Here is a 17,527-nt window from a genome sequence, read left to right on the forward strand (position 1 = left end):
CTCGAAATCTTTCCATATCAAAAGACTAGGCTATTTAGAAGGGCATAGCTTTATCACCAAACTTTGGTGATCATAGGATTCATCTTAGATCATTTATGCAAACTTCAAAGACTTTATCATGGTACTTTGCAGGAGAGATTTATGAGAAAATAAAGGGACATCTTTTCATTAATTTAAATTTTTTCTTTTTCTAAATGTCTCTTTTTTTTCTCTATTTGCTCTTCTGCATTGATGCAGGATGTCAGGTTGCTTGGATTCTTAGAAAAATGATAATACTTGATTACGATTCTTAGCAAAATACTATGAAAACACAGTCCCTAACCGACCATGAAAATGTAGCATTTGAGAGCCCAAGCACTAATTTACAATGGCTATTTGAGGATGGGTACTAGTTTTTGTTGTTTTCCATACAATGTTAATTCATCTGATATGATCATTAAAAATAACAGAGAATTATAACATTGGTTCCAAAGGTGTATTTATAGTTTCAAATAATATGAAACTTGGAAATCAAAATTGAAACAGCAAGATATTTTTTGATTGTTGTAAAAAACATCACCATGAAGTCGGAAATATTTGATCCATTCAAATAATCATTTTCTCGTTATAAGTTGAGGATTACCACATTAAAACAAAATAGGTTACATAACAAGAAGGAAAAAATATTAATTCTCAAAATTGTAAATATCAAAATTCTCATTGTTGGAATAAGGTTTATCAAGAATATATTTCTAAGGCTGTGGGAACTAAGGTGTAAATTCCCTGTTAAAATGGGGAAAAAAAAACTCCTACAGTTTTGGAGATAACTCGGCAATTAATATCCGGAATTTTATGCACTTTCACAATGGTATGGAAAGCATTGATGAACAACATATTTTCTTTGATTAGCAATGTCATGCATGCGGAGAGAAAGATCCCAAAAAAGAAATTCACAAATTGATAAATGAGAATCCTTGTAGTAAGTGATACAGTATATCCTGACAATGAGGCCAATGGATCAAAACTTAATAAGACCGAGTATGTTTAAATAGTAATTGCTAGTGGTATCATATTCCCTTAGAATCCAGATAAATAATGGCTTAAAATTGCATCGGTTAGTTTTTTAGAGGAAGATAATGTTCTGATAGAAGATGTATATATTTCCTCTCATAAGTGCCACATTAACCATTAATCTATTAAGGGGCAAAGTAAAGAAATCAAAACAGATAAAAAAACTATTGCTCACAGCCTCACACAAGCATTTTATTTTGGAAAATATAACACGGCCAGAATAAAAAAAGATACTGAGATTTGTCTAATTTTTCCAATCTTATTTGAAAATATTTTCTCATCACCTGGAACTAAAGGTTATTAGCTTTGTTTCTAGCTGTAGAGCAAATCAGGGCCTTCCTTTTCAAACAAAAGATAGCATATATCATGGAGGAAAAGGATAATAGCACTTACATGCCCAGCATTATTTGATCTCCATATTTAGCAGTTGCACCAATATGTTACCTACAACTACCAAAAAAAAGAAAAAATTCATAAAGCAAAATTAATTCATTTGTTAACAAAAAAACATAAAGAAAATTTTGTACGAATGTAGATGCATGCACGCACAAAACAAAGAAGAGAAAGAGGGAGAAGGGGTGGATATTTATGGAAAACATATTGTTTAAATTTAACCTCGGCATTAGCTAGGCTGCATCTTTTAACTTCCTAACAAATTGAATATTAGAGGAAGGATAAATGGGTGGGATGGCCTTTTTTTAAAAAAAAAATTCTTTAGACATTTATATTCTCTATCATCATCACACATCCAAAACAAATTCGACTCACTGGACCCTAGCTGTAATCAAAGTTTGAATATTTGGTCGTGACTTTAGAGTTCTGATAATCACTTCTACATGATATTTAACTTTGCAAGGTAGATTGAGTTCTAGCTCGAAACCTAATGGATTCACTATTCATTGGTCAAACCAATTCCAAGGAGGAAAATAGAAGCAGCATAGAGCGCGCATGCAAGGGAGAGAGATCTATAAACTTGGAGAATTTTAAGGATTCAATCCCATGACCTTTTCTCTGTCATGAAAATTGAAAGAGAAGCATGCTTGCCAACTGCAAGAAAAGGCTGGATACCATGATGATCTTCTCATCATCATGGGGATTGGGGAGCTGACATCCCTAGCAATCTTAAGGGAGATGAGTTCAACATGTCGAAAGCATTACCATGGCTTGCATTTCTCCATTTTTTTCCTCAAACCACTGGCTGTTTTGATTGACCTAACGGTTTAGAGGTGAAGAATCAGAAAACACCCTAACCAAATCTCTATTACAAAACAAAAGATAGGATGAGAAGGAAGGTCAAGGTTGGGTCTTGGACATGAGGGGGATATTATATGCTAGATAATTAAGGATTCCAAGAGAGATCTATGACTATCCATTGACTTTCCTGGAGTTGGAAGGAATGTAGTATTTTGTGCAACCTTGAAGAGGGTATAGCTTTTCTCCACCAGAGATTCTCGAGTTCCACTAATGCCATACTTGCTAATATAACACCAATAGGAACTGATCCCAAGCTTTCCTCCGTCATGCCTTAATTTTCTTGCATTATCTCCAAGTGGTCCAAAGAGCATGGAGATTTGGATGGAGATGTCGAGACAAAACAAGAGAAGCCAAGTTTAGAGATGGAAAAAGCGAGGTATGAAAAGGGTGTGCATAGTGTCACGCCCCGGACCCGGATCCGTGACACGGCCGTGCTATTGCCGACTATCGCCTACAGTAGCACGCAGCCTCATACAGGGGTAACAGGTAGCCAAAAGGATTCAAACTTATATATATATATATATTAAAAGTTTTGCAGTACAACCTTCAAGTTTGAAACCAAAAATACAGAACTTCTAGGCTATTCATATGTACAGAAGTATATAAGCTTCTCCAAAAATACGAAGCTCTGTAACAAAATAAAAACATGTCTGATGGCGATCACTGGTGAGGATCTGAAAGAAAACGAAACATAAACAGATGTGAGCTACACGGCTCAGTAAGTAATCCTGCATAATCCTACCGGATCAACCAGTAGACTAAACATGTAAATCAGGGTTTTGAGAAGCTGACATGCATGTTTATCTAAAAATCATCCTGGCATAATAAGTATGCAATTTAAACAAAGCAGTAGTGCAAATCACAAAATTTTTCATAAAATATGCATATGAAACCGTGCCCCCAGCATGCCGTGGTCCTTTTTCTCTCGGATGCTACTGCGAAGTCAGACTCGACCACTGGCGGGGCCAGCTCAGTTACTATTCAGCCACTGGCGGGGCAGCTCAGTTACTATTCAGCCACTGGCGGGGCAGGCCCAATTCCAATTCAGCCACTAGCGGGGCAGGCTCAGTTATTATTCAGCCACTGGCGGGGCAGCTCAGTTACTATTCAGCCACTGGCGGCTCAGTCATTCTCAGTAGCATCTTTGAGCCCATTATAGTGCCTCTGGGGCTAGCTAAGACTTTATAAACTTACATGCATGATTAAAATATCAATATCATCAGGTTGCATACATAGCCATAGCTTCTGGGATCATGCAAGTTACTTATGCATTGTAACATATCATGCATGAAACATATGTACTTAAAATAAATGCTTAGGAAAACATTAATAACATGACATGATCTATAATAGGATTAGAACAGGTTACTTACTGTGATTCGCCTTTCTCCTAGGTCTCCTGCGTCCTGGTGACGTGTCCTAAGTCACCTACAATCATGTCATAATAACAATATATTATTTCCTTTTCTATCTGAAATTTAGCCCAAGCCTAATTCCTCTGTATTGGGGTCTTGGCTGGGCTCATAAGTCTTAATTGGCCTTCCGATTGGCCACTAAGCTTAATTCCCAGCTTAATTGGGTTTAATTTCGGGTTTAGGGTCACTGTGACCCGTTTGGGCCTGAGTCAGGGTCAATCCGGGATCAATTTGGCCCCCAAATTAATTACATTGGCTTAAATTGGGCTTTAATTTTGGTTTAATTTATAGTCTGGCTTGTCCAGACTTAGCCCAATTTGATTGGGCTCGGGTTTAGTCAAATTTGGCTAAACCCTTTCCCTCTTTTTTTTTTTCTTTTTCTTTTTCTTTTTCTTTTTCTTTTTCTTTTTCTTTTTCTTTGGGCTTAACGGGTTGCGGGTTCGGATTCGGATCCGACCCGCGAACCCGTTATCGGGTTCTTTCTCCCCCCTTCCAGAGGCTTCCGCCTCTTCACCTTCCCGACCCCCTCTCCCTCATCCGGCCGCTCTCTCTCTCTCTCTCTCTCTCTTTTCTCTCCGTCGTCTCCACCGAAACCATACCTCCGGCCGGCCCTCCGGCTCCCCTTCTTCTCCTCCGGCCAGATCTGTGGCCTTCCCCCTCTCGGTCACTCCCTCTCTTTCCCTCTTCTCTTCTTTGTCTCTACCGAAGCCCATGCTTCCGGCCCTCTTCTCCGGCTCCCCTTCTTCTCCTCCGGCCAGATCTGTGGCCTTCTTCTTCTCCTCCGGCCGGATCTGCCGCCTCCTCCTCCTTCCGACCTTCACCGAACCCTCCCCGGCCAGATCTACCAGCCCGGAGTGGTGCTTCCCCTTCGGGGCGGCGACGGTGGGAGGCCGGCCCTTTCCCTCTCCTTCGAAGTGATGCCGGAGGAGAGGAGAAGAGCCGGGAGGTGGGATCGAGGCCGATCTCCTCCGGGAGAACTTCTCCGGCTCCGACCACGGCGAGGTAAGGCCGTGGTCCGCGGTAAGTGCCCCCTCTCTTTTTTTTTTTCTTTACTTTGTTCTTCTTCCTCTTCCGTTTTCTTCTTCTTTTTTTTTTTTTTTTTTTTTTTGTGGGAGTCTCGCCACCACCTCTCGGCCGGCGGAGAGGTGGGGCTCGGCTGGGGCTCGGCTGAGGCTGGCGGCCTTGAGGCCGCGTTGGTCGCCGGCACGGCAGACCCGGCGGCCCTTGGCTGCCCCTCAGCCCTAGGGCAGCCACGGCCGGGGCCTGTCACCCGCAGGCCGAGTCCGGCTGGGCTCGGCCCGGGTGGCGTGGGCTCGGCTTGGGCCGTTCTCAGGCCGGCCCGCGGCCTGTTGGTCCGGCCCGCAGCCTGTGGGTCTGGCCCACGGCCCTCCTCCTGTTCTTCTCTCCCGTGCCGGTCTCCTTCTCTCTCTCTGTGCCAGTCTCCTCCCCTCTGTTTCATCAGTGAAACAGAGGGGAGAATACCCTACAGAGGGGTATCTCCACTCCCTAAAACTTTATTATTTAACCTAAGGGCCACTTACCTGGATTTTTGCTGGTTACCGTTGGGCCGTTCCTCCCCCTCGTAGTCCCTCCTTCCTCTTGGAGCTTCAGGGCTCTTCCGCCTTAGGCTCCAGGGCTTCGGCTCTCTCTCTTTCAGTGTTCTTGGGGGCCTCCGACTTAGGGTTGCCGGCAGGGACTTAAATAGTGGTTTAGAAGATGAGACCCCCCTCTCTGAGAGGTCCCATCCGCTCCATGCCTCCCCTCTCCGGGAATGGCCGCCGCCCCCTCTGTCTCCGGTGCGCCGGCATCAACTGCCAGCAGGGGTGGGGGTCACCCTTCCCTGTCGGTCTTATCCCTTCGTACTGGCTACAGTATGATTTTTTTTTTTTTTATAATAATCATTATACTGGCTACAGTAAAATTTGGGCCCAACCCTTAACTGGGCCTATTTTTCTATTGGGCCTAGTAGGTTGTGGGCCCGGACATTACATTCTTCCCCCCTTAAATAAATTTCGTCCTCGAAATTAAACATACCTTGGTTCTCGAAGAGCTGAGGGTAGCGTTGTCGCATCTCTTCCTCCAATTCCCAGGTAGCTTCCCTTTCAGTGTGGTTGGTCCACTGGACTTTAACGTAGGGAATGGTGCGCCTTCGGAGGATTTGCTCTTTTCTGTCTATGATGCACAGGGGAGCCTCCTCATAGGTTAAATCTTTATTTAATTGCAGAGGTTCATGTGGTACCACATGGCTGGGATCCGGGACGTACCTCCGTAACAAGGAGACGTGAAAGACGTTGTGTACGCCTGATAGCTCTGAAGGTAGGGCCAATTTGTAGGCAACTTTGCCTATTCTAGCAAGAACCTCAAATGGGCCAATGTAGCGAGGACTTAATTTGCCGTGTCTTCCGAATCGGATAATACCCTTTGATGGTGAAATTTTTAGGAAGACAAAGTTCCCCTCCAAAAATTCCGAGGCCCTTCTTCCTCTGTCAGCCCATCTTTTCTGTCTATCCTGTGCAGCCTGAAGCCTTTGCTTAATTAGTAGTACCTTGTCTCTGGTGTGCTGGACCAGTTCGGGTCCTAGCATTTTTCGCTCCCCGACGTCATCCCAGTGTAAGGGGGATCGGCATCTTCTCCCATAGAGAGCTTCGTATGGGGCCATCTGGATACTGGAATGGTAGCTATTGTTATAAGCAAATTCCACCAGTGGTATGTGACTATCCCAGTTTCCACCTAGGTCCACAGTGCAAGCCCTCAGCATGTCTTCCAGAGTTTGGATTGTCCGCTCTGACTGGCCGTCAGTCTGGGGGTGGTATGCTGTACTGAGCCTCAGTCCGGTACCCATGGCCTTCTGAAAGCTTTCCCAGAATCTGGACACGAATCGGGGGTCACGATCAGAAATGATGCTCACTGGTACTCCGTGCAGGCGTACAATCTCATCGATGTATAATTGGGCCAGCTTGTCTAAAGGAGTACCAATTCTGAATGGCAGAAAATGAGCTGATTTTGTAAGGCGATCAACAATCACCCACACTGCATCATTCTTTCTCACCGTTTTGGGGAGTCCTGTAACAAAGTCCATCGTGATGTGCTCCCACTTCCATTCAGGAATTTCTATTGGTTCCAGCAACCCTGCTGGCCTCTGGTGCTCTGCTTTTACTAGCTGACAGGTCAAGCATCGGGCCACAAACTCAGCTATTTCTCTCTTCATCCCCTTCCACCAGTAATGTTCCCGAAGGTTCCGGTACATTTTAGTGCTGCCTGGATGAATAGAGAAACGGGATTGGTGGGCTTCTTCCATGATTTCCCTTTTTAGGTCAACATTTGCCGGTACACACAGTCGGTGGCCAAACCTTAGAGTGCCATCTGGGTGCATTTGGAGTTCGGGTCGCAACCCTTTCTCCACTTCATCCTTGAGCTGACAAATGTGCTCATCAGACTGCTGGGCAACCTTTATTCTATCAATCAAGGTTGGTTGTATACTCAAGGCGGCCAGCAAAATTTTTGTAGTTTGGGTAACCACCTCAACCTGCATTTCATCGAGATCCTTCTGAATCTGTGGTTGAGTGGTGAGTAAAGCGGCGGAGCTTATAACTGACTTTCTGCTTAGGGCATCCGCCACCACGTTGGCCTTTCCTGGGTGGTATTTAATACTCAGGTCATAATCCTTCAAGAGTTCCAACCACCTTCTTTGCCTCATATTCAATTCCTTCTGGGTGAATATATACTTCAGGCTCTTGTGGTCGGTGTACACATCACAGTGTTCGCCATACAAATAATGTCTCCAAAGTTTCAAGGCGAACACTACTGCGGCCAACTCTAGGTCATGTGTCGGGTAATTCTGTTCATAGGATTTCAGCTGTCTCGAGGCATAGGCTACCACCTTGCCATCTTGCATCAGCACACAGCCTAGCCCGTTCTTGGAAGCATCACTGTAGATGGTAAATTCTCCAGTTAAGGACGGTAATGTCAAAATTGGGGCAGAAACTAACCTTTGTTTAAGCTCCTGGAAGCTCCTCTCACACTTGCCGTCCCAGATAAACTTGGCCCGTTTCTTAGTCAACTGGGTCAAGGGGGTAGCTATTTTGGAGAACCCTTCCACAAATCGCCGGTAATACCCGGCTAATCCCAAAAAGCTTCTTATTTCCTTGGCGTTGGTGGGACGAGGCCAATCCACCACCGCTTCTATCTTCTTGGGGTCCACTGACACTCCTTCCTTGGAGATTATATGGCCGAGGAACGCCACACTGTCCAGCCAGAACTCACATTTGTTCAGCTTGGCGTACAGTCTCTTCTCTCGAAGGATTTGTAGCACTACCCCCAGATGGTCTTCATGTTCCTTCCGACTCTTTGAGTATATCAAAATGTCATCGATAAAAACTATCACGAACTGATCCAAATATTGTTTAAAGACTCTGTTCATCAAGTCCATAAATGCAGCCGGGGCATTGGTCAGTCCAAAAGGCATAACCAGAAATTCATAATGCCCATACCTGGTTCGAAATGCAGTTTTTGGCACATCCTCAGATTTGATCTTCAGCTGATGGTAGCCTGACCTCAAATCTATCTTGGAGAAGACCTGGGCGCCTTGCAGCTGATCAAACAGGTCATCGATCCGTGGTAGGGGATATTTGTTCTTTATGGTTATCTTGTTCAATTCCCGGTAATCGATGCATAGTCGCATACTCCCGTCTTTCTTTTTCACAAATAGGACAGGAGCTCCCCATGGCGACGCACTGGGCTGGATGAACTTTTTATCCAGGAGTTCTTGTAGTTGTACCTTCAATTCCCTTAACTCAGCAGGGGCCATCCGGTAAGGAGCCTTGGAGACTGGCCCCTCTCCTGGTGCGAGGTCGATTGTGAATTCGATCTCTCGGTCTGGGGGTAATCCTGGTAATTCCTCCGGGAAGACATCCGGATATTTTCTGACTACTGGAATATCTTCCAGTTTGGTCTCTTTCTGGGTATCCATTACACAGGCCAGATAGGCCATACACCCTTTTCTCACAGCCTTTCCAGCTTTCAAGGCAGAAATAAAGTGTAGTGTAGGAGCATCTTGAAGGGGTATATCGCCCTGAAAGAAAAATTCTTGCTCCCCAGGTATCCGAAATACCACCCTCTTGTGGTAACAATCAATGTGGGCGTGATACTGTGACATCCAGTCCATGCCCAAGATAATATCAAAGTCTTGCATGTCAAGCTGTAAAAGATTTGTCTCTAATTCTTTTTCCCCTATCTGAATTATGCAATCTTTATATTTAATGTCAACAATTGCGGTTTTCTGAATGGGTGTAGCAACATGCCATGGTTCCACTAATTTCTCAGATGTGCTATGTAATTGTCTGGAAAAGCTAACCGACACGAAAGAATGCGTAGAACCAGAATCAAATAGAATGAGGGCAGGAATCAAGTTGACCAGAAGTGTACCTGTCACCACTTGATCGCTAGCACTGGCATCCTGTCGAGTCAGTGCGAAAACCCGAGGGTTACCCCTCGATCTCTGGTCCTCTGGTGCAGTATGTCGGGGCTCGTCCTTCTTTCGGCTAGGGCAGTTGCGGGCGATGTGTCCTGTCTGCCCGCAAGAATAACAAGCTCCGGTCTTCTTCATGCAGGTACCCCTGTGGTTTCCGCCACAGGTGGGGCAGCCTCTGCTCTGTCTCTTCTTGGGCACAGCCCCCTTGCTGCCTCCAGCCCCACTACTCGGTGCTCCTGATGACCGGGTCCTCTTCAGGTCCTCCCTCTCTCTCCCGGACCGTATCAGGTCAGCCTCAACCTTCAAGGCTCGGTCCAGTACATCTTTGTAGCTTGAGAATAAATGGGAGGATATTCGGGACCGAATCCCGTACCTCAATCCCTGCTCAAACCGGTTCACCTTACTTCTCTCATCCTCCATGAACTGGGGGCAAAATCGTCCCAGTTCGTTAAATTTATTGGCGTACTCCAGAACGGACATCTGGTCAGTCTGGGTTAGTGTCAAAAACTCATTCTGCTTCGCCAGGTGCACTGAGTCCGGAAAGTATTGATTGTAAAACATCCCCTTAAAGTCCCTCCAGGTGAGTCTGTCAACGGCATAAGCCGTCTCCATGGCCGTCCACCAGTATTCGGCGTTTCCTGTCAGCATAGAGGTCGCCAGCCGGACTGTGACCTCATCAGGAAAGTGGAGGGCTCGGAACATCTTTTCTATCTCCCGGATCCATGTTTCAGCCGCCATAGGGTCAGACCCACCCTCAAAGGTCGGGGGGTTCAGTCGGCGGAACCTCTCATAGCAGGAGTCTGCTGATGGCATAGCGGCCAACTGCATCATCTGCTGCTGTTGCAGCACTTGCGCCATAAGCTGATACACTCCGGCTAGGCCTGCCTGACCTGCTGCAGACCGTGGAGTATCCGGGGAAACTGACCGCTCGCTGGGCTCCGGGGAGGGTGGTCTCCGGTCGTCATCCATATCTTCCTAATGATCACCTAGCAGTCAAAATTTTTTTAAAGTGAGGTTATGATAACTAGCATATTATAACATTTTCTATAACGGTGACATTCTTAACTACCCTTTTCCTTAGGCATTTTATGGTTATTCTATTGTTTAACCTAAGGCTCTGATACCACTAGATGTCACGCCCCGGACCCGGATCCGTGACACGGCCGTGCTATTGCCGACTATCGCCTATAGTAGCACGCAGCCTCATACAGGGGTAACAGGTAGCCAAAAGGATTCAAACTTATATATATATATATTAAAAGTTTTGCAGTACAACCTTCAAGTTTGAAACCAAAAATACAGAACTTCTAGGCTATTCATATGTACAGAAGTATATAAGCTTCTCCAAAAATACGAAGCTCTGTAACAAAATAAAAACATGTCTGATGGCGATCACTGGTGAGGATCTGAAAGAAAACGAAACATAAACAGATGTGAGCTACACGGCTCAGTAAGTAATCCTGCATAATCCTACCGGATCAACCAGTAGACTAAACATGTAAATCAGGGTTTTGAGAAGCTGACATGCATGTTTATCTAAAAATCATCCTGGCATAATAAGTATGCAATTTAAACAAAGCAGTAGTGCAAATCACAAAATTTTTCATAAAATATGCATATGAAACCGTGCCCCCAGCATGCCGTGGTCCTTTTTCTCTCGGATGCTACTGCGAAGTCAGACTCGACCACTGGCGGGGCCAGCTCAGTTACTATTCAGCCACTGGCGGGGCAGCTCAGTTACTATTCAGCCACTGGCGGGGCAGGCCCAATTCCAATTCAGCCACTGGCGGGGCAGGCTCAGTTATTATTCAGCCACTGGCGGGGCAGCTCAGTTACTATTCAGCCACTGGCGGCTCAGTCATTCTCAGTAGCATCTTTGAGCCCATTATAGTGCCTCTGGGGCTAGCTAAGACTTTATAAACTTACATGCATGATTAAAATATCAATATCATCAGGTTGCATACATAGCCATAGCTTCTGGGATCATGCAAGTTACTTATGCATTGTAACATATCATGCATGAAACATATGTACTTAAAATAAATGCTTAGGAAAACATTAATAACATGACATGATCTATAATAGGATTAGAACAGGTTACTTACTGTGATTCGCCTTTCTCCTAGGTCTCCTGCGTCCTGGTGACGTGTCCTAAGTCACCTACAATCATGTCATAATAACAATATATTATTTCCTTTTCTATCTGAAATTTAGCCCAAGCCTAATTCCTCTGTATTGGGGTCTTGGCTGGGCTCATAAGTCTTAATTGGCCTTCCGATTGGCCACTAAGCTTAATTCCCAGCTTAATTGGGTTTAATTTCGGGTTTAGGGTCACTGTGACCCGTTTGGGCCTGAGTCAGGGTCAATCCGGGATCAATTTGGCCCCCAAATTAATTACATTGGCTTAAATTGGGCTTTAATTTTGGTTTAATTTATAGTCTGGCTTGTCCAGACTTAGCCCAATTTGATTGGGCTCGGGTTTAGTCAAATTTGGCTAAACCCTTTCCCTCTTTTTTTTTTTCTTTTTCTTTTTCTTTTTCTTTTTCTTTTTCTTTTTCTTTTTCTTTGGGCTTAACGGGTTGCGGGTTCGGATTCGGATCCGACCCGCGAACCCGTTATCGGGTTCTTTCTCCCCCCTTCCAGAGGCTTCCGCCTCTTCACCTTCCCGACCCCCTCTCCCTCATCCGGCCGCTCTCTCTCTCTCTCTCTCTCTCTCTCTTTTCTCTCCGTCGTCTCCACCGAAACCATACCTCCGGCCGGCCCTCCGGCTCCCCTTCTTCTCCTCCGGCCAGATCTGTGGCCTTCCCCCTCTCGGTCACTCCCTCTCTTTCCCTCTTCTCTTCTTTGTCTCTACCGAAGCCCATGCTTCCGGCCCTCTTCTCCGGCTCCCCTTCTTCTCCTCCGGCCAGATCTGTGGCCTTCTTCTTCTCCTCCGGCCGGATCTGCCGCCTCCTCCTCCTTCCGACCTTCACCGAACCCTCCCCGGCCAGATCTACCAGCCCGGAGTGGTGCTTCCCCTTCGGGGCGGCGACGGTGGGAGGCCGGCCCTTTCCCTCTCCTTCGAAGTGATGCCGGAGGAGAGGAGAAGAGCCGGGAGGTGGGATCGAGGCCGATCTCCTCCGGGAGAACTTCTCCGGCTCCGACCACGGCGAGGTAAGGCCGTGGTCCGCGGTAAGTGCCCCCTCTCTTTTTTTTTTTCTTTACTTTGTTCTTCTTCCTCTTCCGTTTTCTTCTTCTTTTTTTTTTTTTTTTTTTTTTTGTGGGAGTCTCGCCACCACCTCTCGGCCGGCGGAGAGGTGGGGCTCGGCTGGGGCTCGGCTGAGGCTGGCGGCCTTGAGGCCGCGTTGGTCGCCGGCACGGCAGACCCGGCGGCCCTTGGCTGCCCCTCAGCCCTAGGGCAGCCACGGCCGGGGCCTGTCACCCGCAGGCCGAGTCCGGCTGGGCTCGGCCCGGGTGGCGTGGGCTCGGCTTGGGCCGTTCTCAGGCCGGCCCGCGGCCTGTTGGTCCGGCCCGCAGCCTGTGGGTCTGGCCCACGGCCCTCCTCCTGTTCTTCTCTCCCGTGCCGGTCTCCTTCTCTCTCTCTGTGCCAGTCTCCTCCCCTCTGTTTCATCAGTGAAACAGAGGGGAGAATACCCTACAGAGGGGTATCTCCACTCCCTAAAACTTTATTATTTAACCTAAGGGCCACTTACCTGGATTTTTGCTGGTTACCGTTGGGCCGTTCCTCCCCCTCGTAGTCCCTCCTTCCTCTTGGAGCTTCAGGGCTCTTCCGCCTTAGGCTCCAGGGCTTCGGCTCTCTCTCTTTCAGTGTTCTTGGGGGCCTCCGACTTAGGGTTGCCGGCAGGGACTTAAATAGTGGTTTAGAAGATGAGACCCCCCTCTCTGAGAGGTCCCATCCGCTCCATGCCTCCCCTCTCCGGGAATGGCCGCCGCCCCCTCTGTCTCCGGTGCGCCGGCATCAACTGCCAGCAGGGGTGGGGGTCACCCTTCCCTGTCGGTCTTATCCCTTCGTACTGGCTACAGTATGATTTTTTTTTTTTTTATAATAATCATTATACTGGCTACAGTAAAATTTGGGCCCAACCCTTAACTGGGCCTATTTTTCTATTGGGCCTAGTAGGTTGTGGGCCCGGACATTACACATAGGAGAGGGTATGCAGAGGACAAGGGGTTAGGGGCCCTATTAAACAACACTACACCAGCTTGAAAGCCCTTTTAGATGTCAACTAAAATGGCCATTGCCCAGTTATGGTCCATTAATGAAGGTTATGGTAGAGGCAGACCAGGGATAGACTTAAGTCTTGATTTTATTTTTCATAAAGCGGCAATCTAGGACTCTTCATCAATCCAAGCCTTTTATTGTTGCACCTTTAATTCAAATGTCAACTATCATGATTAAACATGTGATATAAGTTATAACTTCAATATGTGGTATCATGAAGTTATGAGAGCTAAGGCACTAACACTATAATATGGTTCTCTGACTATAAGATTGTACTTAAAGAATTTGATCCAACTTATTGGTAAAAAGGGTTGTTTGTTAATAAATATATTAGTAATTGAAAGTGAATCCTATGTTCTTCGATGTTAAGCATGCTAATTTTTTTTTTTTTAAAACCATGGCTGAACCTGATCGGGTTGCCTACGTACCCCTTCATAAGGGGGATCAAGCCATACGTAGTTCTTTTTAAATTTCAAAAATGCAGCGGAAAAATCGAATCAAACAATTTAATTCATGCATGCTTACAAGATCAAATCTATAAATCAGCAGCTTAAGAACACATAGAATTATGCCGGAATCGTTTAAACAATTATGCTAAAATTTTCATGCATGATTAACTATCAGATCTGAAAGGTAAACACTCTATTCCGATTAATCTCCGAATATCCATCGAATGGATTCTGAAAATAACTCCATGAGGATCCCCAAAGAAGGGTAAAATCTCGGAAAATCGGATCTAGACCCTGACTCCAAAATAAAAGATTAATATAGAATTAATACCTTTTATGATGAAAGAAACTTGTGAATCTGATCTTTGACTTCACAGCCACGCACACGAATGGCCTCTACGGATGATCCACGCGAAGTTCCGGGTTGATCTGATCCTGCGGAAGTGCTAGCTTGCGCGAAACCCTGCTGTGGCTGATTTTGTTCTTCCTAAAATCAATCAACCTTTGATTGATCTTATGAGATGAAGGAAGAAGATGAAGAAGGAGAAGAGGAGAAGTAATGAAGTGACCCTTTTCTAAATTTTTCAGAACTCTAAGTTCTTAAAAAAATATAATCACTAAACCTTTGGCGTGGAGAGGAAGAGGAGAGAATTAATTCATAATGTCTCTCTTGCTACCCTTTTATAGATTGGGTTTAGGGCTTCTCCTAATCTTATTAGGAGTATGGGACTATAACCCACCCTTTGATTAATGCCAAGTGTCCAATCCTTATGCTCATAGATGCATGACATGTGTCCACTTAATCAATTGATTAATTTTCTAATCACATTAGGATTCCTAATCTCATTAAAAGAATTAATTTATTTGGGAGCATGCATCCTACGATGCCATGTGAACTTTAAAGTCCGCATAGTGTGAACATGACTTAAGTCATATTCATCCTACGACGACATGTGGTATTTAAAATCCGCACAAACCTTGGTTTAATCAAATTGACCAAATCATGAACCCAAATTAATTTGGGTCGAACCCAATTTGATTTGGCTCATTAAATCAGCCCAATTGCAATCCAATTGCAATTAATTCCACTTAATTCTTCATAATAATGACTCTTAATTGACTAGAGTCAATCCCAATCCAATTGGATCAAGTCCGATCAATTAGGTTATGCCCAATCGGCTCAGGTCGAACCCGATCGAATTAAGTCAAACCCTAATTTAGCCCAAATTGAATCTAATTCAATTTGGCTTAATTAAAGTCCAATAATTCAATCAAATTGAATTTATTAGTAATCCAATTACTAATTAACCCTCCAATAATTCAATAATTATTTTAATGCAACTTTTGCTTAGGATAATTTGTCAATCGAATTGACCAAATTACTCCTGAATGATTCTTAATCATTAATCAGCCATTTGATCAACCTATAAACTTCTATGCGTGTGACCCCATAGGTTCGAACCTAAGCCGGTAACACAAGAACAACTTCTTGTACTAATCGAAATGACCATCTAGCAATGGTACCTGACGTCCGGATAGGCCGAATGATCACAAAGCAACATTCAAGAATCCTTTGACTATGGTTACCGTATAATTTATCCCTATGACTCCTAAATGCCAGGATGACTTCAGAATTCTGTCAACTCTGTAATAAGTGCATCCATGATGTGATTCAATTTTAGAAATCCTATAACTTCTCACAAGAATTACCCTGGCCAAGGTTTTGCTAAATTGAACACAAGGCATTATCTCCTATTTTCAGGAGGGGTCAATTCCATCTTGACTCACAACTGACTACGCAAGTGCTTGACTATACCCAATGACCTTCCATCACTGAATTAGAAATTCAGGTAATCCGGTACCAAAGTACAGTCACAGGTTGCGGTCTAAGGTTAGAGGGCCAAACTGATACACATATCCACTTGGAACATCTCTTAACAGTAAAGCGTTCCGGAATTGGTCACATTCAGTGAAATGTACTTCTATACTTCACCTGTGTGACATATCAGTGTCTCCACACTCCTTGGTTAAGAGGACAACCAACGTATATGTCACACAATGACCTAATCTTGATAATGCTGTCGTCCTAGTAACAGCATATCATTTGATCGCGAACAGTTTTAACGACTTGAAGATAAATTCTCCTTTATCATAAAACAAGTTATATGGACTTCATCATATAAGAGTTCATTTGAAGATGTACAATGAAATGATGAACAATGCTAAATAACATTTTATTAATTTGTCAATTTATTTACAAAATTTAATCATCAGCGCACTGACGAATGACTCTTAGGATACAATTTCCAACAACTCCCACTTAGCCTAAAACCAATCGGCACAGTATCTAATACCCATCTTCGACTTGTATTCGTTGAACTCTTTTATGCCGATGACTTTGGTAAATGGGTAAGCCATATTTTCTTTTGTATCAATTTTCTATAGAATCTGCCACTGTGTGCTGCTTAGAACTCTTCCAGCAGATAGCACCACCCTTAAGAGTAAAGATATATCCCGACACACTCTTGCTATCATCTTGATCTGACTGAAAACTTGAATCGGTATATCCCTCAAGTTTTAAGTCAGAATCACCGTAGACAAGCCACTGGTCTTTAGTATTTCTCAAATACTTAAAGATGATTTTTACAACCTTCCAGTGGTTGCTACCTAGATCAGACTGGTATCTGCTCACTACTCCTAGTGAGTATGCCACGTCTGGTCTAGTACATGTCATGGCATAGATTATAGATCCTTCTGTCGAAGCATATGCAATTCTATCCATACTCTCTCTTTCTTCAGGGGTTGTCGGACAATCCCTCTTAGAGAGGTTAATTCCATAGCCCATCAGAAGATAGCCTTTCTTGGAATTAATCATACTGAACCTCTTCAGTATAGTATCAATGTATGCGGATTGGAATAATCCAAGCAATCTTCTAGATCTATCTCTATAAATCTTCATCCCTAGGATGTAAGATGTTTCTCCCAAATTCTTCATGACAAATTGAGATGATAGCCAAACCTTTACTCCTTGTAATGCAGGAATGTCATTTCTAATTAGAAGAATACCATCCACATACAAAATAAGAAATATAATAATTGAACCATTTGCCCATTTATAAATGCAAGGTTCCTCTTTATTCTTAATGAAGCCATACGATTTGATCAGATCAAATCGTATGTTCCAACTCCGTGAAGTTTGCTTTAATCCATAAATAGATTTTTGAAGCTTGCACACCTTAGACTCATCTGTAGATATAAAACCTTCAGGTTGCATCATATACACCTCCTCTTCTAAATCTCCATTTAGAAAAGCGGTCTTTACATCCATTTGCCAGATTTCATAATCTAAGTGTGCTGCTATCGCAAGCATAATCCGAATGAATTTGAGCATTGCCACAGAAAAAAACGTCTCGTCATAGTCAATACCATAACGCTGACGATATCCTTTGGCAACCAGATGGGCTTTATAGGTTTCTACCTTTCCATCTGCGCCTTGTTTTCTTTTGAAAATTCATTTGCACCCTATGGGTTTAATCACTTCGGATGGGTCAACTAATGTCCATACATCATTGACCTTCATGGATTCCATTTCGGATTGCATGGCTCCAAGCCATGCATCAGAATCATACCTCTGCATTGCATCCATGTAGGTGATCGGATCCTCATC

This window comes from Phoenix dactylifera, unplaced genomic scaffold, assembly GCF_009389715.1.
Source record: "Phoenix dactylifera cultivar Barhee BC4 unplaced genomic scaffold, palm_55x_up_171113_PBpolish2nd_filt_p 000194F, whole genome shotgun sequence".
Lineage (NCBI taxonomy): Eukaryota > Viridiplantae > Streptophyta > Magnoliopsida > Arecales > Arecaceae > Phoenix > Phoenix dactylifera.